We start from the raw sequence: 27885 nt of genomic DNA, 5'->3' as shown, positions 1-27885 counted from the left end.
ATATTTCCTTTGTCTGTATTTATATTTAGAAACGGGAAAATACTAGCAAAGCCCTCGATCCGCCTCCCCCCCGGGGCCGGTCCGGAGCTCAGGCCGCCGCAGCAGAAGCCTGCCGTAGGAGCCGGGGCAGCGTTCACCATGGAGGCCGAGGCCGGGCTCAGCTTCCAGCTGGACGTTCCTTTTCCATCCCACCTGGAGGCGCAGATCGCACACAACAGGGGCCAGTGACCGCAGCCACTGCTTGTGAAACCAGCTCGAGGATGGTCCAGCGACGACAACCGAAGCACATGGCGCAGCTGGAACCTTGAACTGTTTGAAGCTCAAAAGCTACTCAAGCTGTCAGTGCCTTGGCTGCAAACATGAATGGGTCCGATAATCTGAGCTTTCGGGCACCAACATCTGACTGGTTGTGACTGGGCGGGGGAACAAGGGTGGACGCAATCATCTGACTGGGCAGGGGCACTAGATATTTGGAGGGGCAGAGAGTGTCGAAAGAAAAGTTGCTGCAGCAGTGATATCTGAATAGGCGCTAGCACTGATATCGGAAGAGACCGCTGCATTGATTTCTGAAGGGGCCCAACACCTGCACGTTTGCTCAAAGCTGAATTGGCACTGACGACAATATGTACAGGGCCGCTGCTGCCAGTTGCAGTGTTTGGAGACACATGACGAGTGTTAGTACATTCCCTTGATCTCGTGCCTTCTTGCTTTTTCTGTCGTGGGGAAGACCTAGAAAGTCTTCTGGGCAGACAATGAGATGGCTAGCCAGAGGGAACCCAGCAGTCCTTCTCCCATGATGAATGGTGTGATTGAGAAATGTCCACTCTGGTGTCGTTATGGGACACTTCCCTGCATCTGTTTGCGGATGTACAGGGGTCCCACCCTCATTTCCCAGAATAATGTAAAATAACGGCCTGTTAGAGCATATACATTCTCTCACAGTTACAGGCAGTGCACCCAAGCCTGCTCCTTAGCTTGTCAGTCTGTCACCTATTCTGAATCCTCGATCCCAAATCTGGCCACCTAAGTTAACTCTTAAATCAATGTTGTATTTCAGCTTTCACGCTGCTTCCGTTTCCTATTTTATTGTTTATTTGACCTGTTCAGATAATTGTGCAGCAGCTGCCTGTTTGTGATCCGCAAGGTGTGCTGGTGGGGGAAAACTTGTTCCAGCTCCTACCACGAAGTTGAAGAAACCTTGAGCAGCCTCTGTAAGCCATAAAATAAAGAAATCTGCACAAAGAAAAAAAAAATACTATCAAATTTTGCCACGCTGCCGTCGTTCCAAATAAACAATTCTGCTGTCCCGTGTAAAAGGCAGCTCCTTACGTTTCGTTGTTTAAGCCACTGAGCACAGGGGGGTCCTGTAGACACTGCCCGGCCCGCAGTCTGATGAGAAGGGGTGAAAAAAAACAATAAAGCCTCGTTAACTAGTGAATGGTCTTTTTAAAGACCTGTTAAGTACTCGGGTGCGGCTGGCCATCAATCACACTTTGAGATCTGTTTTATCAGCATGTGGTTAAATGTGTGTCTTTTGGGCTGAAAGTGCTCCTGAAGCTATATTGTATGCGACCCCCGCACCGTAGATCCCCACAGGCACATTTTACAGCTAGTGAAGGTCTAAAAGAGAGATCTTTGCCCGTCCAGTGACTGTGAGATGGTTAAGAGGGGCATGGAACCAAAATGAAAGACGACGGTCGTAACGCAGTGCCTTTGTGCTGGCAAAGGGACAGGAGCCACGTTTGCAAAACAAGCCCTCAAAATGCGGACTGTTTTTCACTACTCACCTCCCTCCTACGTGCTATACTTCCACTGGCGTTGTCTTGGTGCTATGGTTACCACCTGTAGTGATCCACATGGTGGCCCCGCCTGGGCCCACAACACCACACCACCCATTAGCAGCATTCATCTCCTGGTAACTCCGAGGCCCTTCGCTCCTGTGGTGGGAACTATGTGAGTTCAGCAAGTGCAATTTTAGGACGTGCAAATTTGTAGTGTTTGGAACTTCCAGTGTCGCACTGTTCTCAACTTGAGCACTGTGCCACCTAGTGACGACACTGCTTCAAATGGCTGTTTAACCAAAGTGTACCTGTTACGATAAATGCATGCACATCACTACTGTGTTCCTTTACCTGTCAGCAGCTTCTCTTAGATAGTCTGTGTGCTTACATTGATACTGGACGTTTCTGGAAGGCTGACGGAGCAAGTATGACCCTAATTCACAGATGCGTTGGAATGCAATGTGTGATCCTGCAAGTCTTCTTTTTAGGTGCTCTAGCTTCAGCTGCCATGTACTACCTTACGCTTTTTTTCCTGGCCTTTTGAAACAAGAGTTTGAGCAGGTGTTTACAGCCAACTTCTGTTGGGTTGCAGGCAAACCTTGGTAATTGGTGTGGAGGTTGCAACAAGGACTAGAACCTAAATACTTCTATTGGGTGTCTTGGTTATAGCAGATTGAGGCAATACTCTTATGCAGATCTTCTCCTTAACAACCCTCAAACACTTGAAGCATTAGATGGCACCTGCCTAGCCAATGTGTTTCCTTGTCAGGTTCTACAGGGCAGGCAGTGGTACTGGAGTCCCTGGTTCCAAACTTCTTTGACTGCCAACTGTATCTAACAGTCAGCTCTGGTGCTGTGCACTCTCTGTTGGCAGACCCTTAAAATGGTCCTACAACCATATGACCATCATTGGATGCTGCTCTTTTTTATCTCATAGAGTGCCCCCGGGGTAAGGGTCGGATTATATAGGCCCAGAGTTTTTTGTTAGTATCCCCTGGGTTACCAAACACCAAAGGCTCTAGAGTCATGCTTCCACCTCACGCTTCTCTCTCCACCCTAAACTTCCAGCCCTTTTTTTAACCAAATTTTTATTCGGTTTCCAGTACAATATAGCCTATATTGTACAAGAAAACAAATACAATTGTCAATTTAAATAAATGTCGAAAAATACTAGCTGTAGCGTCGTCTTTTGCTTGTGGCAAAAATAAATGTGGATAAATACAGAAAAAATGCCCCAAAAATAAATATGGATAAATACAGACGGAAATGGCAAAAAAATAAATACCATAAAACCGGGAGCCCTATTTATAACACATATATTTGACATTTTGACACCCCCCTCAGTGATGACACTTGTCACCCCCCCCCCGCGTGCTTGACAAAGTGGCGAAAATATGTGTTTAAAACACATATTTTTGACATTTTGTCACCCCCCTCAGTGATGACACCCGGGGTGGCCCGCACCCATCGCACCCCCCTTCCAAGCCACTGCTTGGATCTGGCAAAGTGCCCACAATCCCTGTGCTTGAAGGACGACGCTTCTATTTATAGACACCATTGGATGATTTTCCAGCCTCCTTGCCCCCATAGTCGCCTGTGCCTCAGTGGGAGTCAATGGGCGGTTTATATATGTTCCGGAAATATCCGTGTTACTGTCAAATGTGAGACGGCATGGTATCAGTTTAATCAATAGAGACAGCTGAGTCCTGCTCTCAGATCCATTTATTGATCAGGGGACTGTAGCGGCAGCACGCGCGCAGAAATAAAGAGTTCGGCTGCCCACGTACAAGTGAACAGCAGTACAATCCGTATCTCTTAATATCCTTTAAAGGCGCAAGGCGCTCATCACTACAAAAGCCTTTCTGAAATATTGTGCTGTGCTCTAGATCCTCACTGAAGCAACGGCCACGATTCTGGAGCTGCATTTGAGGTGAGGTGGCAGCAATGCTTAATTTGTAAAAAAAAAAAAAATTATTGCCAGACCCCTCGTCAGGAGGCCATCACAGCTTGCAGCACCCATTGCCCCTGCCCGCCCCACGATCCCAGTACCTACACAACCAGGCGCTCAATTCCCATTGGGCTGAAAGGACTTCAGCTTGTCTGTCTCAGCCCGGGCTGCCTTGGGCTCGGCTGGGCAGTCTAGAGTCTTATCTCCGGCACGCCCACATTTTTCACCGGTTTTTAAAGACTCAGTAGCGACTCCTGGAGGGAGTGCTGCGGGGCAGTAGGGCAGGGCGTGGGAGGGTCAGGGTGGGGTTAGTAAACTCTGGCATATATCAGAGTTAGGTAAATAAATAAATAAATAAAACGAATTAAATTGCGCGTGCTGCAATGCATTGGCGTTGCAGAGCGCACAATTATCTCGTTTTATTCCTTTACCTAACTGTGATTGACCGTATGCCGGAATTTACTACCCCCCACCTCGCCTCACCGCCCACAGCACTCCCTCCAGGAGCCGCCACTGTAAAGACTATTTCAATATTTACATACCTTTGTAAACTGTTTAACAAGGCTTAGCTTTTTTTCTGGTACCATTGCGCCCTGGGCCCCCACTCTGCCTATTCCTTTGCCATAGTGTGCGAAAGCGTTTCAGGAAAAGGAATATAAATTAGGGCTGCCAAAAGAAAAATGCCAGCCATTTGTAGTTTAAAGAGCCTGCAAAGACCTCGTCTTTACACTAAATAGGGTTATTAATAAAAAAGAATGTATTCATTTGTAATGTGACTTGTATGTCTTTGTTCCCTTTAATTATCAGTCATGTTTTATTCAGGCAGCCCTAGAACACAATTAAAAGTGCTTTTTATTTATATTTGCTGTCCCAAGTATGCACAGATAAGTGCTGAAAATATGACTTCAGGTGACTCTTTATTTTTGTGGCGTCTGGGACATCAAAATAATGAGCTGGCAACCCTAATCATAAGACTGGAAGTGTGTTGCAAGATCAGCGCATTATATATTTCCTCCACCTTCGATCCCTGATTTAATGCCATATTAGCAATAGTTTAACTTATGTCTTAAACCCTACGCCGCAGTCAATAACATGCTGACTTACTTCAAGTGTCTGGGAATGCACCCTGCATTCAGACAGACTCCTTCCTCATTCTTGCCCTTCAGTTTCACGCTCACCCTGCATTCACAGCGATCACAATGCACTCACACTGATCACCATGCACTCACACCATTCACCCACTCACCCTGCACTCACACCATTCACCCACTCACCCGGCACTCACAGTGATCACTCTGCACTCACAATGCACTTCTGCTGTTCACCCTATACCTCACCCTGCAGTCACACAAGCACACTACTTACCCTGCACTTACATGACACTTCACTCACCTGTCCCCCTCACTGCTCAATGTGAAATCTCACTCAATTAAGCCCATCACTAACCATGCATTCATTCATCCCACTCTGCAATTACATCGGCACCGAAATTCATATGGTCACCTCACTCCCCCGGCAGTCACTTCCCTTACCCTACTCGCACACTGTTGCATCATTCACCATGCACTCACATGGGCACTCCTGCCATCCACACAGCACAGAGGGTTAATGTGCCTGCTACAAAGAACGTGCACCAAGCAGATCACAGAACTGAGTGTGACTAAACTATAAGTAGCACTATAAAAAAGTCAATGTTTGTCAGAAAGGTGCTATAGAGAGATGAGGTGCATTGCTGGTGAGTGATACTGAGGGAATTCATGGAGAAGGATTAAATGGGGGCAGGGGTGCCAAACAAATTGTTGCACCGTGTGCGAACAGTGCTAGGGCCATCGGTGACTGGGAGTGTTAGCCCCCAGCGGCGGCTCCTCCGCTATGGCAGAGGAGCGACGCCCCACTGCTTTTGAGCAGTGGAAAGGAAATATAAAATGATAATAACTTTAAGTTATTATCATTTTATGTTTCCTTTGCAGGCCGGGCTGCTCTGCTCAAGGAGCAGGCAGAGGAGGAGTAGTATGCCCACTCCCAAGTGCGCAATGACTGTTTAGTCGGCCCTCCTGGGCCACCCAAACGTGGTCATGAACACTCTCCCCTTCTCCATGCAGCCTGCATTACAGCCTGCATGGAGAAATGCCCACCCCTGCAGTTCCTGGCTGAGCACCGTGTCACAGCACTCAGACCAATCACAACGCTGCATTGCAGCGTTGTGTTTGGCTTAGGGGAGGGAGCCTGGCTTCCTGTTCCTGAAGTCGGAAGCAGGAGAGCAGGAGCAGGACCAGAGAAGCCAGACGTGGGACCCGACTGGCAAAAAAGGTAAGTTTTAAAATTTGTTTATTTTTCCCCTGCTCAACACCCCTGTGCCCGTCCCCGCCCCCACCTGTGAGCCATGCCGGCCACCCAGGTTAGCTCCCCCCGAAGTTCGGATCTAGTTGCGCCACTTTACAGAACTAGTAATCATCACACTGCTACAAGTGTGACAATTCAGACTGTTCGAGGCCCCTAAAGCTATAAGAATCGCTTGGGCAGAAGGTGTTAGTTGTTTTTAATGTATATTGAATTAATAAAACAACTATTGTCCTGCTATTCTATAAATCACACAAACAGCGCCACCATGTGGCAGCTGCCATAAATGCCGGTGTTGAAATTCAAGTGCCAGTGCCGAGTACTGGATACCACTGGCTCAATTAAGCACTGGGTGGCAGTTTTCAGAGCAACATCTGCATTACTGTGGACATCTCTGGAGATAACATTTAGAGCGTCATGTCCAGTTTTTGTGACCACAGTTGCACATTATGTTCAATTAAGGAGGCTACAATTCGAGTGTTACATCCCATTCTGGAGGCCACACAGGTAGGATTGTGTCTAGTCTTGGAGTGCGTTGTGTTCAGACCTGGAAGATACCCTTTGAATGACACTGGTTATAATGGAAAACATGCTTGAGGATTGCAAAAGGACCCTAAACCCCCTAGTATAAATCCTTGTCTCTAGTCATTAGGAACTTTCAAAGTGGGAGTCACCACTCAGCAGAGTTCCTTAGTAGTTCCATCGGTACGCCGCTGCCCACAGCCTCCCCAGAACCCAAATAACACACAGACAAGTATATTGGGATGAAGAAGTTGCAGGTTTATTTGTTGTACAAATAAAGGGTGGGTTAACTGACAGGCGACCCCCTCCGCCCCACAACCAGAAGATTTTCCATAAACGTTGCAACTCTGTGGAACTCCCTTCCGTTATCCCTACGCTCTGAAACGAGTTTTTTACGGTTCCGTAAACTTTTAAAGACCCACCTGTTCCCTGCCTAATGCCTCTGTCTTTTGTTATGGTGCCTCTGTTTTTTCTGGAAGAGCGCGGGGATGCCCAAGGGTAACCAGGCGCGATATAAAACTCAGTAATAATAATAAAATAATAATAACAACCCTTTGTTGCAGGGAGCCTGAAGTTGAGCCAAAGAAACACAAGCGGCAATAGCCCGGTGTGGTACCTGGGAGGATACCTCCTCCCACCGGTGGACCTATCGTCCACCCACCCCGCCCTCTGGACAAGGGAGAGTTAACTCACACCTTCCCCAGACGGGCAGGGCGCTATCGGCAAGCCCCCGGTTGCTCAGGCTTACAACCGCCCTAAGGACTAACGGGCGCCGTCGCACCCCAAGTCCCCAAGAAGGGCCCCTTGGAGTATTATGTATGACTCTGCACGGTGCGTTTTGCAACGGGGCTTCAGGTCCTGTTCCTGCACCTGTCTTGTATGGGGACGCCCTGTAACTCCTCCTGCAACAAGAGAAAACATTAATACATCACACTGTCTCCCCTCCCCACTTCCCCCCTTTTCAGCGGGTGAGCGGTAGGGAGGGGAGCTGGAAAGCGTGGGTCTCGCGTTCGATGGGAAGGGAGGGGGCGGGGCAGCCTACGACCCTACTGCTGGCGAGGAGCAGCCAGGGGAGCGACTAGCTAGTGAGGGGGCAGCAGCAAAGAGGGCGCGTGTTAGGCGGGGTTAACCTTATATCCCCCTCCCTTGGCCCACCCCTATCTCCCGCCCCCCCTTAGCCAGCAAAGCCCCACCGACCCACCCCACCCCCGGGAATGGGCTGGCCGGCTGCCCACGGACCTACTACGGGGTCTGCCCTCCTATGGGGTCCGCTGCAGGGACCGCGGGCATCCTGCATAGTAGTTCCATCGGTACGCCGCTGCCCACAGCCTCCCCAGAACCCAAATAACACACAGACAAGTATATTGGGATGAAGAAGTTGCAGGTTTTTTTGTTGTACAAATAAAGGGTGGGTTAACTGACAGGCGACCCCCTCCGTCCCGCAACCCCTTGTTGCAGGGAGCCTGAAGTTGAGCCAAAGAAACACCAGAGGCCATAGCCCGGTGTGGTACCTGGGAGGATACCTCCTCCCACCGGTGGACCTATCGTCCACCCACCCCGCCCTCTGGACAAGGGAGAGTTAACTCACACCTTTCCCAGCTGGGTGGGGCGCTATCGGCAAGCCCCCGGTTGCTCAGGCTTACAACCGCCCTAAGGACTAACGGGGCGCCGTCGCACGCAAAGTCACCAAGAAGGGCCCCTTGGAGTATGTATGACTCTGCACGGTGCGTTTTGCAACGGGGCTTCAGGTCCTGTTCCTGCGCCTGTCTTGTATGGGGGATCGCCCTGTAACTTCTCCACAGCTCTGGGCGTCGCAACCGCTGCGCCCAGAACCCCCACTTCCTAGCTCCCTATTCTCCTCTATTTGCATCCTGCTGTTTCCAGAGCTTTCCCTAAATCTAGTAGGAATATTGCCATGCCTTCCTTGGACAAATGCACCCCGTCAGATTCCCAGCAGCCAATAGATTTCGCGTGCAGCAAGCCGTGCTTGATGAAACCCACCCCCCTCATTTCCGTAAATTTACGCATGGCTGCATTTACGCGCCTGCGGGTAACTTCCAGCGCCTCATGCGAATACGCCCCATGCCATATGGGTCTGGGAGTTATTTCTGACCACCATAAGCTGCATGATCCCAGCTCACTGCTCAGGATGCTCAGGTCCTTCCTCATAGCATCCAGCAGACACCTCTTGCCTACTGCTACCAGGTCATTCCCCCCTAGGTGCACCACTATGATGTTTGGCTGCCGTCTATTCTCCCTCAATGTCCTACGCAGCGTTCCTAAGAGTTCAGGCCAATGCATTCCGGGGAGGCCAAACCAGGATATCATAGTGTTGGTGAAGCCATGCTTCCAAGTGACTGCATTCACCCATCTTGCCAGTCTTGCGACATAAGAGTGCCCCATCACCCACACCTCTGTTCCTGCAATAAAACACAATGGTTTGCAAGTTTATAGTTTATTGAGCACTTCAAACCACTGCAAAGTCAAACAGCCGCCCAAACGTGGCACATGTAATTCTACACTTCAAACTGTACAGCAAAACCAAACAAGGCCACTTAAAACCGTGGCATATGTAAACATATTCCTCTCTCATTGCCTAATTGTCACCCACCTCATCTCTGATAAAAGGACGTATTGCACTTACCGGCCTCACATAAGTTTTGTAGCAATTGGAGTCCCACCGCCCTACCCTCTTTATTGCCTCAGCCGACAGGCCTTCCCTGAAAGCTGTTGGGCAGCCCCTATCCTGAAAGAGTGGGAGCTGTATTTGGCCCCCCTTTCATGTAACCCGCCAAGAACAGGCACCCTTGCATCACGTGCTCCACGTGGTATTTCGTGACCAGGGAGCTGTCCCGGTGTATCAGTAGTAGCCCATCCGTGCATGGGCGGCAAGACAAGAAGGCAGCTAGCAGGGCCACCGGGCAGTAGCTGTCATTACCCAGGCGGTGCAGGGAGATGCCCTTACCCCTGCCTGACTTGTCCGTTTTTGAAAATTGTAGGCATATCTTAACTGATTCAGCTGAAAGGCGCACATCCCTCATCTGCAGGGCCCTAGAATTCTTCTCATTCTTGGAGCGAGCCACCAGCTCTCCTATTCTAAAGGCTCCAAAAAACGCCAAGCTGAATGTCGCTGCGAAGAGTGATGCTTCGTAAGCGGAGTGGGTGACCGTGGGGAGGGCGTCCAGCATCTTTTTTAATGTCTCATAATCAATGGGGGCCCTTTGGTCTACTGACTTAGGCACCACTCTTGCCCAGCCCTTGAGCGCTGCCCTGGTCGTAGATAATGCGGTGGGGTCCTTCTGGCCCAGCAGCCTGGCATGGTGTCCGATGGCCGACAGGTGTCCGGCCATCCACGAGTGGCTCTTCCCCCCATCTTTGGCCCAAATCATGAATGATTGCACCATGTAAACCTTTGTGGAAGCCTCCTGCTCCCATGGGCCCATGATTTCACAGAATTTTTTCACGCATGTCTGATATCTTCTCATGGTCCGGGGTGCCAGGGACAGCTCGCCTAGCTCTCTAATGCGCTGCGCCACCGCAGCAGGTGCCAGAGCCGTGCCGGGAAAGGTGTCATCTCCTCCCTCGCTCTCGGCCATGCCTCTCAAAACCGCTGCCAATGAAAACGTGAAAGAGCGTCAGCGGCTGTGTTTTGTACCCCTGGGATGTGTCTAGCTCTACATTCCACTTTGTTGTACAGGCATACCTTCACTAATTCCCTGAGTAAGCATAGTACAAGCGCGCAGCTGGCAGATTGTGTGTTGATAGCTTGAACCACAGCCATGTTGTCGGACCACAAGACAACCCTTTTTGCAGTTAATAAGGCTGGCCAGAGGTGGAAGGCCACTATGATCGGGAACAGTTCTAATACAGTTATGTTAGCTGTTATCCTTTTCTTCCTCCATGCGTTGGGCCATTTTTCTGCGCACCATTCCCTGTCCAGGATTGCGCCAAATCCCTCCCTGCCCGACGCGTCAGTAAACAGCGTCAGCTCCTGGCTGCTAGTCCAGGGGTCCCTCCATATTACAGAGCCATTGAACTGCTCCAGGAATTCCCCCCACATCTTAAGGTCCTCCTTAACCCCAATGCTCAGCCTCACCTCATGGTGTCTGCGTTTTATTTTGGCAGCTGTCCTGGCTAACCTGCGCGCAAAGGCTCTACCCGCGGGGATCACTTTGGTAGCAAAGTTTAATCTGCCATGCAAACTTTGTATGTCGTCCAGTGATACCTTTTCTTGACCCAATACTGTCCGGATCTGAGCTGCCAGCTCGTTGACTTTATCTGCTGGAAGACTGGCTTCCCCTGCCTTGGTGTCGACCTCTACGCCTAGGAAGACTAGTACCTGCGGTGGCCCTACGGTCTTCCCCGGGGCCAATGGCACCCCCAGGTGTTCAGCCACTTCACGACATAACCGACACGAACACGGACCTCGTGCCCCCCGTGGACATAGCCACGGAGCCCTGTCGACTTGGGTTTAGCCCAAGGACGGGGCCCAGGGGGAGGCACTGGTGGTCCGCTTACCTTGTAACGAGCTGGAAAGCGCGGGTCTCGCGTTCGGGAAGGGAGGGGGTGGGGCAGCCTACGACCCTACTGCTGGCGAGGAGCAGCCAGGGGAGCGACTAGTAAGTGAGGGGGCAGCAGCAAAGAGGGCGTGTGGAGGCGGGGTTACCCTTATATCCCCCTCTCTTGGCCCACCCCTATCTCCCGCCCCCCATTAGCCAGCAAAGCCCCACCTACCCACCCCACCCCCAGGAATGGGCTGGCCGGCTGCCCACGGACCTACTACGGGGTCTGCCCTCCTATGGGGTCCCCTGCAGGGACCACGGGCATCCTGCAGAATCGATACAATTGCAGTCCTTCCCTACCAGGGGAGGTATATAGGGCCACTGTCCACTGATGGCCTCTTAAATGTCAATTTCTCGAGCCATTGTGTTGTAGGAAGTAATGGATTGTACTTTGTTCGTCTTGTACCCTCAGAATACAATACTCAGGATATTATACCTCACATCTCCTTGCTTACTTCACAGTTGCCTCAAAGGTAGATTGTATCTAACTCTCAAAACAGTTCTCTTCCATACTGACTAGAGATTCCTCTGTCATATATTGTACATACTTTTAGGCAGGCTTTTAGTACCAGTTTGATAGTAGGCTTTTGTAAACATAATCCCAGAATTAGTTGTTTCCTTTATTCTCTTCCAGCCCCTGGGAAAAATTAACAAGCATTGGCAAGGCCAATTATCTAGCATTTGGGACCTATTTGCTCTGCTGATGTTTTTTAGTCGCGCTGCACAGCATTGAAGATGCTGTGCAGCACGACTAAAGAATTGAAAAAAAAAACTTTCATGTGGCTGTCCTAGTCATTTTGCAGAAGCGCGCAAACACCACATATGCACGCTACTACAAGTGACGCACCCACTTTTTTTTCTTTGTAGTTACTGATCCGAGTTGGCTCAGTAAATCAAAAGAAACATGCATTGGAAAAGCAGATAGGTCTCGCCTATGCAAGAGTTTTTGCGTTTGGCAATGTGTTTTAGCCATGTTGTACACCAGTGCAGCTGCTGTTCAGCAATGCTAAAAATTAGTGGCATGGAGTGGGGTGGGGTAGATTGGAGTGGGGTAGAGCGGTCTAGAGTGCAGTGGGGTAGATTGGCGTAGAGAGCAGTGTGGTAGAATGGAGTGGGGTGGATTGGGGTAGATTGGGTGGAGTGAGTTAGATTGGAATGGAGTAGATTGGGGTAGATTAGTGTGGGGTATAGTGTGGTAGATAGGAATAGGGTGGATCAGAGTAGATTGGGGTGGAGTGGGATACAGTGGGGTAGACTTGGGTGGAGTTGGCTGGATTGGGGAAGAGTAGAGTGGAGTGGGGTAGGCTGGAATGTAGTCGGGTGGATTGGAGTGGGGTGGATGGAGTGGAGTAAATTGGGGTAGATTGGAGTGGGGTAGATTGGGGTAGAGTGGGGTGGGATATATTGAGTAGATTGGAATGGAGTGGGGTAGACTGCCGAACAGTTGAGTGCTGTGAATTGGAGTAGAGTGGACTGGGGTAATTTGGAGTGGAGAGGAGTAGATTGTAGTGGAACAGGTTACGGTGGAGTGGGGTATATTGAAGTGGGATAGATTAGGTGGATTATGGTAGGGTAGATTGGAGTGAAGTGGGGTAAACTGAAGTGAAGTGGGCTAGATTAGAGTGAGATAGGAGTGGGGTAGTTTGGTGTGGGGCAGATTTGAGTGGTAGTGGAGTAGAGCAGGTTGGAGTGGAGTTGGGTTGAGTGGTGTGAGTTGGTTTGGTATGGGGCACTGGTGTAACGAAAAATGAGGGGGCCTTTCTGCATGGTACTTAGAGGGGCCACTTCCGGGCTCAATCAAGAGCTCTCCTGCCAGAGTGCATTGCCAAGGGGGCCCTTGGAGCTAGAGGCCACCCCGCACCACGGGGGATGCTGGGGCCTGTGTTACGCCCCTGGGATGGGGCTGGGTAGATTGAGTTAGGATGGAGCAGACTGGAGTGGAATGGAGTAGATTGGAGTGGAGTAGACTGGGATAGATTAGAGTAGGGCGGATTGGATGCAGTAGATTGAAGTAGGGTAATTTGGGGTGAACTAGAGTTGAGTAGGGTAGATTGGATAGGTGTTCACTAGGGTGGACTGTGGTGGAGTGGGTTAGATTAGGCTGGAGTGGGGTGAATTTGACTGGCATGTGTTAGACTGGAGTGAAGTGGAGTGGGGTAGATTGAGTAGAGTGGAATGGAGTGTGGTAGTTTGGGGTACAAAGGAGTGTGATCGACTGAGTAGGCTGGAGTGGGCCGTTTGGAGTGTGTAAATTGGGGTAAAGTGGAGTGGGATAGATTGGAATGCGGTGGAGTGGAGTTGGATAGATTGGAATGGAGTGGAGTGGAGTGTATTAAATTAGGGAAGAATGGAGTGGAGTAGATGGGGGTTGAGTAGAATGGAGTGGGGTAGATTAGGGTGAGTGGGATAAATTGGGTGGATTAGAGCAGGGTATATTGGAATGGAGTGGGGTAGATTGGAGTGGGATTAATTGAAGAGGGATGATTGGAGTGGGTACTTTGGAATGTGGTAGAGTGGAGTGAGGTAGAATGGGGTGGGTTGAGTTGGAGTGGGGTAGAATTTCTTGTATGACATAGTTCATATTAGCCATGGTACGAGACAGGGATGTCCCCTGCAGTGGGGTGGGGTGGGAGGAGCCGGGGAAGTGAAGGTAGATTGGGGTAGAGTGGTGTACATCGGCATGGAATAGATAGGGTAGATGGGGAAGTTTGAAGAAGGGTAGATTGGAGTAGAGCAGATTGTGTTGGAGTTGGGTGGCGCAGATTGAAGATGAGTGCAGTGGGGTAGAGTGGGTTAGATTGGAGTGGAGTGGGGTAGATTTGAGTGGAGTAGAGTAGATTGGCGTGGGGTAGATTGGAGTGAAGTGAAGTGGGGTAGATTTGGGTAGAGAGGAGTGTGGTAGATTGGATTGGAGTGGGGTAGATTGGGTGGACATTGGGTGCAAATGTAAAATACCATGGCATGGCATTTACTCCTCATATTTATATAGTGGTTAACACCAGATTTTGCTGCCAGTGGGAAAAGTCATAGAGTCCAGTCTTCCCACACTTCTATAGATGAAAACAGCATTTAACATGAGCAGGTCAGCCCACTGAAACACCTGAACCCTCCACTCTGTGGGACCACAGGACCACAACTCCCAGCACCCTTCTCTACTGGGAGTCAAATTGCTGAAGTTTTGCCCACCACCAGCTCTTATCACAGGGCACCTCCTCCCGCATCACGGGACTCCACCTGAACCCTCCACCCCATTGGACCACAGGACCACAACTCCCAGCAGCCTCCGATACTGGGAGTAGGATTGCTAAAATTCTTCCCACCGTTTCGCCACCACAAGCCCTTATTAGAGGGTGTCTCCTCCCACATCTCCCACAAGCTTTATAACAACATGATCTAAGACAACGGAACCTTCCTAAACACATGTGAACTCTGCAATAACAAATAAAAATAACAAATAAAAGTGTGCATACTTAAAGGTAAATACACTAAAGTGAAAGGATACAAGTAATAGGCCAATGCTTCATGGGAGGGAGGAAGACACAAAAGGAAGGGACATATAACAAAGATTAACCACAGGGAAGCAAGCTTTTGCGAACAACAGTCTAATTAACAAATCAAAAGACATAGGCAGGCTGTGAGGCTACAGAGTGAATATAGCATGTCTCAAAGATACAGCGCATGTGCTGCTTAGGTAAGACCTAAAAAAGCAAGAGAATCTAGGTCGATGTGATTGGTGTGGATCGTTCATCTTTTCCTTACCCAGAATGCTCTGCAAATGTGAAATTATGGTTACAAAGCCTCCTGTGAATACCACCATAATTTGTGACGCAGAATGCCCTTCAAACGTGGAACTATAGTTGAACAAAAACAGTTTCTCTTTTGAATGTGAAGTAAAACACCAGCATTTATTGCCTGTGGCAAAATATCTACCATCCTCCATTACCACATTTCTTCATTAAATATGGTGCCCCACATTCGTTGGTGGGCCTATCATACAGGAACTGGTCAAAATCATGTTTTATTAGCCATTTCTGGCCACTTATATGGCATTCAAAGTAAGAGAATGTGGTGTGATCCACAGAAGCCACACCTCCTTAAATTCAAATGAGTCTCAAGTTCCCAAAAATATCTGAGTTTAATACTTTTCTTTGGGCGCTGGCCAGCCTCAACCCAAATATCGCAGCTATTCACATCCCAAAAATGTTTCAAAGCAACATTGACACTTTTGTCTTTACATTGTCAGGTTTTGGGCTTTTCCTGTCCTGGACAGTAGGCTCATCTACCCATGTGGGATACTGTTTTTCTGGCAAAGTGACGGAATATTAGATGGTAAGAATTTTGGTCTTTCCACAAATTCTGGAGTTTTCTGTCACAGAAATGTGAGCAAATTCTAGTTTTCTAGCTACAGTTTGCAGATTGCAGGAGATTCTTGGTAACAAAGATTGGTGGGACCCACTCAACCCTGGCCAATCTAGAGTCACAAGATTTCTAGTTTTCAGAAATATGTGGGGGATTGTAGGTTTTCCATAGGTGCTGGCCCAACCAGGAACCAAACACTGTAGCTATCCATATCTGAAGAATCAACATTTTTTTTAAAAGCAAATTTGCTACCCTTTACATAGTAGCGAGTTAGGCCTTTCCTGTATCGGGTGATAGTCCCAGCCACTCCTGTGAGGTACTTTTTTATCACCAGAAGTATGGGAACACTGAGAGGTAGGGCAGTTGCTATTATCTATTGAATATCCCTTAACTTTGGCTTCCTGTTGTAAGTGTCTACCAAAGAATCTCCCTCACAACCATCTGCCAATATGACTAATCCCAAATATATCAAGATACAAGTGAATGCTATCGTTAAAACCACACTTATGAGTATATTTTGACAAACCATAAACAAACTATAAACAAAATATATCAGTGTCTGATGCATATAACTAGTTACAAAGACTGTCTTTCAAATCTAAAAGCTACAGATCAAAGCTTCCTTGTCAAGTTCTCTTTGTTCTTATTTGCATTTACTATCTTTTAGGTCTCGCCTAGGCAGCGCTTGCACTGTTTCTGCAAGACATTTTGGAGTCTTGATATGGGCTTTAAGCTCCGCCCATTTTCAAGGGCTGGCCCTGTTACTTGTGTTGTTACTCAGACACTTTGTGGCACTATTTGTTTCTTTAAGCTAGACCACCGGAGCTCGTGGTTTACAAAGCTCTGTTTTAAACAGGCCTGTAAATCTTTCTCTTATCTTGCCCCATTTGCTGTACATGTGAAGACCAGGTCTGTTTTCTTTTAATCGGCTACATTTGTTCACCCGATCCTGTAACTCTACTAGTTCAACCATTCCTTAATTGTGTTTGTTACAGTTTACATTTAGTTAATTCCATCAGCATATTTTTTTATGGAGCCTACGCCGAAGCACCAACCGGTGCCACGAGGACAGAGGTTGGCAGCTGTGTTTATTATACCACATCCCCTCCCGCCACTGTGCCAGAGACATGGAAAGCCTTGTTGCATGCTGTGATGTTGCGCTGTTTATTTCATCCTTGTTTAAGAAAGCTGCTGAGCTGGTGGTCCCCTCCGGTCATACCTCATAGCCATGGCAACCCATGCCAGCCAGCCCTTACTTTGTGTGAGCAGCGGTGACATGAGGAGCTACTTGCCATTACACAAGGTCACATTAATTTATTTTTAGTCATGGAGAGATTAAGTGATTTATTTATTGTCGTACCAACGACCAGATTTATTTCCCCCTATTTTTAAAAAATCAAATTTTAAACTTAATTGTCAATTTTATTTGTATTGTACTTTGCCATTATTCATGTTATTATCAGCCATTTGCCGGTCAGTTCCATACATGGCCTCTAGATGTCGTGTGCTACACCTGGTATGTAATGTCCTGAAAGCCCATGCTCTCGTGTAGCAGAAGAACTACACACAGTAGACCAGCTGAGAAACACACAATTAGAGATTTTACATCGAATTAGCCATTTGGGGGTTTCTGCTCATGTTGTCTCCGTATGCCTCATAATGCAACCCACCTCAATGGTTTGTGCATAATCACAATCAATTACGAGAATTCTTCCTACTGTAATACATTTTACTTTTGTGTCCCTCTCTGCTGTAAGAGGAGGGAGGAGTTGTCTTAAATGTAACTTTGAAATACGTTTCTATCTGAACCTAAGGTACCTGTGCGGGCTCGAACAACCAATTTTCCAGTAACAGCCGAAAGCACTAACCAGTTACGCCATGGAGACTGTCTATAACCCTGTTCTCCGATCGCATTATGGAAGGCAGGACTGTGAGTCGATGGCATAGTATCATATAGTGTGTATGTGAATTTGAGCAGCTCAGTCAGTACTGACTTGATCATATTATTTACACTTCAAATGCTATACAGTCAATGTACATGACCTAGTCTTTTAGATCAGCCCTAGGGTTCTTCAGTATGTGGTATATAAATAAATAATACCGGATCTAGGTTTTACTGGACATAGTAAATAACAGATAGCTCAATAAATAAGAGTCAAGATACGAGGTAGTAGGAGTTTGCAGGTTTAATACAGCATAAAGGACAGGAACAGGACAACCTGCACAGGAATGGGATGATAGCGCTGCCGGGGGCTGGATCAGGATCGGCGTAAGGGAATGGGTAACATTTAATAGCAGTACACAAGTATATATATTAAAACAGTTGCATTACAATGAATACAGTAGGCGGAGCAGTGGGTGTGGTCAATAGCAGTCGCGAAAGATAAGGGTGAAAGTAGGTGTAACAAGAGGCGTGTACATAGACATGTGATGTAAACGTAACAGAATATGTCATAAATGGGGCGGAAACATGGAGGGGGCTACCTAAGGAGCCGGGACCTCTAACCTAATGGTGCGCGTAAACTGACAATGACGTGTTACTAGGAGAAGCTGGGGGCTATGAACTCTGTGCTAGGAGTAGAGACTGAAGTCTGGAGAGTCAGGGCGACATGTACCTAAACCCTATCTAGTATCTAATGTTTAGAGGACATGTTGATATAAACTAAGAGTCAGGAGGGGAGAGGCTAACGGACTCTAAGACTGGAGCATGCATTATTCTACATGTAGTGCGTGTTGAGGAATATTAAATGACCATTAAATACAGTATTTCTCTTACATGGAGACGTAAAGGCTAGACAATGACGGAAACTATTGATGCGATTCAGTAGCTTAGGAATGCAGAGAAGGAGGGCTGGACTGATAACTAGAATCATAACATACTCTTGGCAGACTAACAGGCAGAGCCGGGCACTGTGAGGCAGGAAGTAAGTGAAGGGTCGAGGATACAGGTGGGGGCTGTATCGCTCCTCAGCGAGGGTTCAGGAGACAGGAGCTGAATCTGGTGTCCGGGCCCTTTTGAGGCCTAGAAACGGGGACTTTTCAATGAAATAACGTGCACACTGGGAAACGTGGCAACGTAACTTTACATAGGCCTGATATTCATAGTATTCACGAGAACTGGAAACTGGCATACTAGAGATGGACACAACTGTAATTGCGTCTTTAATCGAACATGGGGAATACATATGCATATTAATCATGCACACATAACATAAGATGGAGGACACGTAGGGACACAGAACATGGCAAAATTTACTTTTCCACATTCCCTCCTTGTCACTACGTTTCCATCAGGAAACATCAATATTCATGATACCATCTATCATTTGATACAGTATCATTTGCTCGTCTCGAATTTTCTTGGAACGGGATTTAGAACGGGACTTAGGACTAGGAATACAAGAGGTAGCACAAATGCCGCAAATCGCAGGGCCACATTGTATACAGAGGCAGCAACTGAATATGATCGCTACTGCAATACCCAGAAATGACAATACTTTCCATCCCCAGGCGGAAATTATATTCCAGAACCAACCGGACCATGTCCAGGTGCCTGGATCTTGGTGTAACATATGGGCAATTTTATGGAGTCTGGTTATAGCTGAATAAACAGACGGCGCGTTATTAGGAATGAAAATGCAGCAACTAGATCCGATGACTCTACAGGCCCCGCCCCTATCGGCCAGTATGACGTCAAGGACGAGACGATTCTGGAGCACGACAATTCTCATAAAGGATTGCTCTTCGGTTAAGTTACTTAGAGCAGAAGTAGTCTCGATCACTACTGCTTCAAGGGTTCTGGTTAATCTACGTATCAGTTTACTATTCACGACAGTACCTAAATAAGGGAAGACACCTTTATTGATATCTATGTATTGTTCTAGAGCAGTTTCAGTATAATCGACAATCGGGAGGTCTCTCTTGTGTCTAGTATGTACTAGGTGGGAATTCCTATGGTAGTCAGGTGGGGCTAGAAAAACTGGTGGCAGTAGGAAGGCAATGTAACAGGTTCCCTCCCAATCGAGGGGCAGACGAACATATGCGGTCTGACCACAAACAAAATAAGAATGACGTGAAGCTTTGAAAATAGATTTCCTACTGTCACTATACTTGACAATAGTAGTACAATCACTATGGCCTACATGTACGGAACCATTATTTCGGACACATAATTCACCTTTGACTGGTAGTACTGAAATAGCAGGTAAGTCTGGAGTAGAATCAGACTGAACATTCAGGATCATGAAATTCGAAGAATAATTACCCAAATTATAAACTTCATTTTCTAGATCTAACCCTGTTCTGTGGGGAAGACCTTGCTTGTCTGGGAAACATGTACTGTTAAGTAAAGACATATCTGTTGAGGATGACGTTAACGTGGACCATGCTCCACACGAACCATTATGTGAAAATGGATAAGGAAAGAGTGGCAGAACTCCCTTCGGTGTCTGGAAAGGGGGGAGTCGACCACACACCCAACAATTTGTGGCATTGCTGGTCTGGTGTGAATAATGTAACATGGGGATAAAGGAGTTATTACGCATAGCAAGACGATAAGAAAGTTCATGAGGAGGCAGATCACTAAACATGTGCTCTACTGTAACATTAGCAGACTTATTTACATGAGAAACTGAAAAACACAAATAAAATGCATAACTGGTGCAGGAAATTATAATGCTGAAATATAGCAGAAAACATAAAATAATAGTGCAACTTCTAGAGTTCTCACTGACTCTCTCTCTGTGGGGGTCTATTATATACATGTCAGAAACCGGTCTAACCGTTTCACCTAGGGGAGGACTTAGACAATCAAACTGGCTGACTTATTTTACTAGACCTTAGTTTAAGCTTATACTCCTGCTGCGGAGTTTTCTCTAACAGGGAAGGGTTCGTAGCAATGTCTTTTGCGGGACAGTCCTTAAGAATAGTACTTTGGCAGTCTTTAAGATCCTCGGAAATGTTCTTTGAAACAGGCTTTAGTCCAAAAAATCTTTTCACATGTGACAGGTGGACCCAGCCCTTCCTGCCTTCCAGCTTGACGGCAGTACGGGTGGCCAGGAGGACCTGTCGGGGTTCCTTCCAGCGAGGCTCCAGCGGACTTGAACGATCAAAATTCCGGACAAGAACCATGGATCCGGGAACGATTTCATGCGGTGCCACCTCGGTATTGTCTGGAAATGCGGCAGCAACCTGTGAACGACAAGAGTTGAGGGCAGACATCAAGGAAGCTAGGTAATCTGTCAGCATATTACTTGAAACATCGGTAATACTTCGAGGTCTAGGTGTACCCCACATGTTAGGGGGGCGGCCGAATACGACTTCATACGGGGACAGACCTGATCTGGAATGTGCGACCATGCGCATATAAAATAAAGCGACTGGCAGAGCTACTAGCCAGTCCACACCTTTCTCTTTACAAATCTTGGCAATACGGATTTTCAAGGTTTGATTATGTCTCTCTACGAGACCGGCTGCTTCTGGATGGCGTACACAATGGAACTTCCACTGGTACCCTAACAAAAGGGAAACATGTTTCATCAACTCGGATGAGAATGGCTGGCCGTTATCAGAATATACGACTCTAGGGAGTCCATAACGGGGGAAGAACTCACGAACCAACTGCTTGGCAGTGGTCGCGGCTGTGTAATCTGGGACTGGATATGCCTCTGTCCATCTGGACAAAGCGCATACAACTACTAGGACATACTTGAAACCTCGACATCGCTCCATCTGAATATAATCCATTTGGAGGACTTCAAAAGGGTGGTCAGGGGGCTGGAAACCACCTTGTTCCACCGGGACACTTTTACTTGGATTAAACTGGCAACATTTCATACAGGTACGGACTTTCTGCTTGGCTGCAGCTCGTAAATGCTTGTTGAACCAAATGTCCTGGATACTGTCTAACATAGCTTTTTCTCCTAAATGTGCTGGACTATGTGCGGTATTGATAATGACTTGAACCATGGAGTCGGGGAGAAACCATGTGGCTTTACCCTTCGTTACCCATCCCTGATCTGTCTGGACCCCTCCTTGTTCGGACCATTTCTTGATTTCCTCGGGAGTAGCATGTAACTGGATATCTATGACATCTTGAGTGGGGTCCTTAACTGTCATACAGGTAGTCAGATCTGGAGTGTATGTCGGTGTCTTATTTACTGGAACGTCTGGTGTCTGTGCTGTAAGCTTGGCTGTGCGATCTGCTAGATCATTACCTTGAGAAATAATGTCAGTAACTTTAGTATGTGCTTTGCATTTCATGATAGCAATAGATGTCGGTAAGTGTATGGCATCTAACAGAGCTTGAATAAGGAGACCATGCTGAATCTTGGTTCCATGAGAAGTCATGAAACCTCTCTCCTGCCAGAGCACTCCAAAGTCGTGTACGACTCCGAATGCGTAGCGTGAATCTGTATAAACATTAACTTTCAGGTTCTTGGCGTGTATGCAGGCTTGTGTCAGAGCAACTAGCTCTGCTGCTTGAGCAGACAGGGTGTCAATACGGTGTGTTTCAATAACTTCAGTGTCAGTAGTCACTGCATACGCGGCTACTAGTTCTCCTGTACTTGTTCTCATACATGAACCATCCACATAAAGTGTCAGGTCGGGATCTGGTAATGGAATATCTGTCAGATCTTGTCTTGGCTTAGTCATAATATTAACTACTTCCACACAGTCGTGTGTGGCAGGATTTGAATTAACTGACGGTAACAGTGTTGCAGGATTTAGAACGTTGCAGCGTCTGATTTCTATGTGTGGCTGGAACAGTGTCAATTCATAACCTGTTAAACGTGCAATTGTCAAGTGCTGAGTCTGTGTTCGGTTTAAAAGAACTTCCACGGAGTGTGGAACTTGTACTGTCAAGGAATGTCCTAATACTATGGAATCACTTTGTCTGATAGCTAGAGCTGTGGCTGCAACTGACTTGAGGCACGCAGGCAGAGCCTGGGCTACAGGATCTAATGTGCTCGAAAAATAAGCACAGGGCTTATATTGTCCGGCTTGATCTTGTGTGAGAACAGATAATGCTGTACCTTCACGTTCAGTGACGAAAAGTGTAAAAGGCTTACTGTAGTTCGGTGTAGCTAGAACTGGAGCTTGGCATAGAGCTTTCTTTAATTCATTAAAACTAAGTGTATGTTCAGATGTCCAAGGGAGGACAGTCGATACGGCTGCCTCCTGTGTCGTTAACTGTATCAGTGGTTTAGCTAGAAATGCATACTGAGGAATCCATTGTCTGCAGTAAGAAGTAAGGCCGATAAAAGCACGTACCTCCTTCTGTGTCTTGGGCTGAGGAAGACTTGCTATTAACTGGATACGGTCAGGTGTCAACTGCCTACCCCTCTTGGACAGTAAGTGGCCTAAGTAGATCACTTGCTGGACACAAAATTGAAGCTTCGAAGGGGACACCTTGTGCCCCATCTCGGCAAGGAAATACAAGACTGTGAGTGATGCTCGCTCGCAAGCACGTTCAGAACGGGCTGTGATCAGTAGATCATCGACATACTGGAGCAGGGCAGTGTCAGTTGGCATGTGAATGTTGTCTAGTTGTCTCTTAAGTGCTTGACTGTAAATACTAGGACTTTCTGTGAAACCTTGAGGAGCTCGTGTGAACATATAGCTCCTTCCATTTAAACAAAATCCGAAAAGAAACTGGCTGTCTGGATGAATGGGGACACTGAAAAACGCGTTCTTGAGGTCTATGACTGAAAAAAATGAGGCTTCGGAATCAATGGCTGTCAATAGGGAAGAGATATCTGGGACAACTGGGTACTGGGGAATAATACATTTGTTGAGTTCTCGAAGGTCAATCACTAATCGATATACTGGGGGTGCATTTGGATCAGTACGTTTCATGACTGGAATGATCGGAGAATTACATACATTGGAGTCAGTTTCTACAATTACTCCTTGAGCGATGAGCTCGTCAATAATTTTGGATAAGGCTGCTACAGCCTCAGGTGGCAATCTGTACTGTCTGATTCGTGGTAACACTACACCTGGCTTGAGAGTCACACGATGGGGTGTGATTTGCATATAACCAACATCAGTTGGACCTTGTGCCCATAGATGCTGCGGAACATTGGACAATCTCGGATCAAAATCTCGTAATACATAGTGACCCTTGAAGTCACGTAGGAACAATCGTATTCCCTCTGGGGAACAGCAAATAACTGCACCTAATTCTTTCAGTGTTTTAATGCCTAACAAATTTTCTGGACATGACTTTGTAAGTAACAGATCAGTAGTGCGGGACAATGGACCTACTTCTAGAGTAACTGGCTTAGATATCTCGTTTACAATAGGCTTTCCTGAAAATCCAAGGGAAACATTTCTAGAGCCTGAGAGTGGAGCCCCTGGAACTTCGGCGTGACTGATGGTCGTCCTACTTGCCCCTGTATCAATCAGAAACTTTCTGTCTTTCCCTAGTACTTGACTATGAACATAGGGACCCTCTTGATCTACAGGTATCTCGATGAGAGGCAAGCCTACCTCCCTCTCTAGGCTGTTTCATGAGTACGGCTGATACTCTGGATACTCGGACTGCGCATACTGGTACATCTGCTGTGTAACATGCTGTGTTGCAGCGATAGGCTGCGGTGCTGGAACTGTCTGTTGTGCATTCTGTGGCTGAGAAGTCTGTGAAACTTGTTCTTGTCTAGGCGGACGTGATCTTTCTTTAGTCTTACCGGTAGCTATATTATGTTTCAGAACTGCACACTCGTTTATAAAATGACCTGGCTGTTTACAATAATTGCAGGTCCCTTTGACGGGAACTGCAGGGTGACTGGCTTGATTCGTACCCCTCTTCTGACTGTCTTGAGGAACAGATTGTGCAACCAGCACTTTCATTTTCGTGTCTTTCATACGTTTCCTTTCATGATCTTGTTCTTCTCTGATTCTATTCTGGTGGTACTGGAGCATCTGTAACATCTGGGACGGGGTATTAGCTTGCCAGGTACTTTCGACTTTCAAAACTCGATTCTTAACTTGTGGACTTGAATTCTCGACTAATTTAGTAACAAAAAGATGAGGGTATGACTCACTACTTGTCTTGAGGCCACTGTTTATAATAAAACATTTCTCAAATCTAGAATAAAAATCACTAGTGTCTTCATCTTGTTTCTGTTTACAGGCTGAGATTGCATCCCAGTCTTCCTTTTTAGTTGCTAATAATCTGGGCAAAACTTGTATTAACAGTTCTGGTAATTCTTTACATTTCTCTCCAAGACCGGTACCTGGTACTCGTATCTTATCTTCAGCTTCTAGAACTGCCCAATCGATCTTTTTCTCTCCCACCTCCCAATCTTTTTCCTTGAGTTTTTCATATACCCCTGCGGGCAACAAGACTTTTAGAATTTTAATTATATCTGGATACGTGTATTCTCCCATACGGAGCATGTCCTTTAATTCTCGGTGGAACCCTGCTGGATCTTTGTCATGGCAGGGAATTAATTTCTTCATCTCTAAGAGTTCCATCTTGGTAATCGGAGTGTAAACAAACACTCGTTGCATTTCACCATCTGTTGTCCTGACTGGGTGTACTTCTCGTAACGGATTCTGTCTGTCTATGTAAAAGGGTTTACTTTCAGGGGGTGAGACATGAACAAAATGCGGGTTCAGGAACGTTCTATATTTGTGACGCTGTTCTAGAATGACACTAATTAAATCGGTACCTAAACCTTTCCATCTATACTGGAGTAACTCGTTCAGGACATCATGTAACGGACCTGGATCAGAATGTTGACCCTCATACAGAGTAATGAGGTGTTGGATCATATACATACCCACCAGTCGCTGCTCGGCTGGGGGCAATTTCAGAAACATTTGTGCCACTATTTCATCTGGAAAAGTGGTAGAATCAGTAATCCATCGGACTGCTGATCGGACTAGTTCTTGTTCATGCATAGTGCTTAACTCACTATAACCGATTCGTGACTTCAAAATGTGATCGGTAGCTTGAAATACTTGTTCTAGAGAACCTTGTTCTGGTGCTGGATGAGGAACAGTTTTCTTGTAGTCTAGACGTGACTGTCGGTCTGGAAATCTAGATTTTCCTACATACGCTATTCTGACGGGATTCTCGTCGTCTACCTCTTCAGTAGAAGAGTCATTCTCTTTCTCGCTTACTTGTGCTGCTTTACGTTGTTCATGTAACTTTATTATTTCTTTACGAATTCTCTTGTACATACTCTCTATACTACTGATAGTCTTGTGCTTACCCTCGGCTATATTATCACTCCACCATGTCAGGATTCTCATTTCGGCCGGATCTTTAGTCGGGTAATCTTGTTCTCTTATTAGACAATTAATCAGAAACTTTAATATCATGAGCTGGATCTCAGCTTTCCTTTGAGACATGGCTTCGCCAATACTTTCTGGATCATCCCCTGTACGGATGAAACGATATATTCTGTCTAGATCTCCTTTCATATCTGGTAGGGTGTCTAAATACCCGGTCACCCGTCTTACACGGATGGAATATATTACTGTACTATCATCACCTGCAACCGGATCATAGCGGCATTCAGTAAGAGCTCGTCGGATATCTGCAACGGACTTAAATTTGGGCGTACGTTGTAACGCACATTCATGTAACTCGGCCAACGTTCTACGTTGGTGTGGCGGCGGGGTACCAGGAGGACCTCCTCCTGCGGCCCCTAAACTGGAATCGTCGACTGATACTCTTCGTACTAGCGTGGTGGGAAATTGTAATGTAGGCTGGACCGGGGGTACCGTAGCGGGTACTCCGGTGTCTGGAGGAGCAGGATTTACATTATTTACAGGGACTGGCGGAACAGGATTTGCATATTCTGGAACCGTGTCGTCCAAGTAGGACGAAATAAAAATATCAGCTGCGGTCGGTTTGTGACGTAGCTTGGTCGGAACTAATGGTGGCGGAAAATTACTGGATGCCTCCGGGGTCGCTTTTGGCAAGCCCTCGGCAAGAAGAGGATACATACCCTTAATGAGGGCATGCCTCTGTCTGTCTGTTCGGTTTTAACTCGTTCACCTATCTCGATTAATTCCCTTTCTTGGGCTCGTTCTAAGGATTCTCTACTTAGTTCTGACTTTCTGATTTCTTTTTCGGTTCTTTTATGAGATTCTTTGCGCCATAACTCGATGGCATCTTTCTGTGACTGTCTGGCTTTCTTCTTCCATAATGCTTCTTCTACTCTCATGATGCACTCGGCATCCCACGTGCCTGATACAGGCCATCTATACTTTTCTTCTAACTGTTTGGTATACTCTACCCATAAATCTAGATATAATATGGCACTTATGCCATGCTTTTGATACATAAAATGACCTGGACTGTCCCTAGGCGGGACAGGAACTGCTGCTTCTAGCAGACCTTTTCTAGTTTTTAACTGACGTAATTTCGAGAATAAGGGCATGACTGAACTGTAATCTAGACACAATACAATACACAATGAACACGATAATTACTGCACATTCATACCACGACATTAAAAATACATGAAGAACTTTTAAAATAACAGTTCGGACAGAATACTACCTGGAATACTGAAAACAGAATACATGAATTTTCTCGAGAACAGAACTGACTAGAACAGAAACTAGATGCACTGCTGAAACAGTACGAAACTTACCGGTCTCATAAAGAGACACGTCAGGACCCGCATCCACCGAAGTGGACACTTCGTTTTTGGGTCTGTGTACCACCAACCCACGGACCAGAGTCAATTAGATTGACCCTGTCTAGATACTACCCCAGCAATGGTACTCACCGGGCAGCAAGAACGGAAGGCCTCGGACTGGACTGGACTGCTTCGACGCCGGACGGACGAGCTTCGGACTTCTGTTACGGGTGGGCCTCCGGATACCTCGAACCTTGGACTCTCGGCTTGGGCTCTGGTCGGGACACGCCGCGTTCCTCCACCGCCTCGTCTGGATGCTGGACCGCCACCTCCGTCTCCTCCGTGGGCCTGAGGGATACTTGAAGCAGAAATATCTGCACGTGCACGGTATGGTTCCGTCACGGCTGCAGAGGGTCAGGGGGCCGACGTGGCTTCACCGGCGCGTGGGGAAAGGGCAAGTCCCTGTTCGGGCGCCATTATGTGGTATATAAATAAATAATACCGGATCTAGGTTTTACTGGACATAGTAAATAACAGATAGCTCAATAAATAAGAGTCAAGATACGAGGTAGTAGGAGTTTGCAGGTTTAATACAGCATAAAGGACAGGAACAGGACAACCTGCACAGGAATGGGATGGCAGCGCTGCCGGGGGCTGGATCAGGATCGGCGTAAGGGAATGGGTAACATTTAATAGCAGTACACAAGTATATATATTAAAACAGTTGCATTACAATGAATACAGTAGGCGGAGCAGTGGGTGTGGTCAAT

The sequence above is a fragment of the Lissotriton helveticus genome, chromosome 1_1 (assembly GCF_964261635.1).
Source record: "Lissotriton helveticus chromosome 1_1, aLisHel1.1, whole genome shotgun sequence".
NCBI lineage: Eukaryota > Metazoa > Chordata > Amphibia > Caudata > Salamandridae > Lissotriton > Lissotriton helveticus.
The sequence above is the reverse complement of the archived record's forward strand: the minus strand, read 5'-3'. Positions refer to the sequence as shown.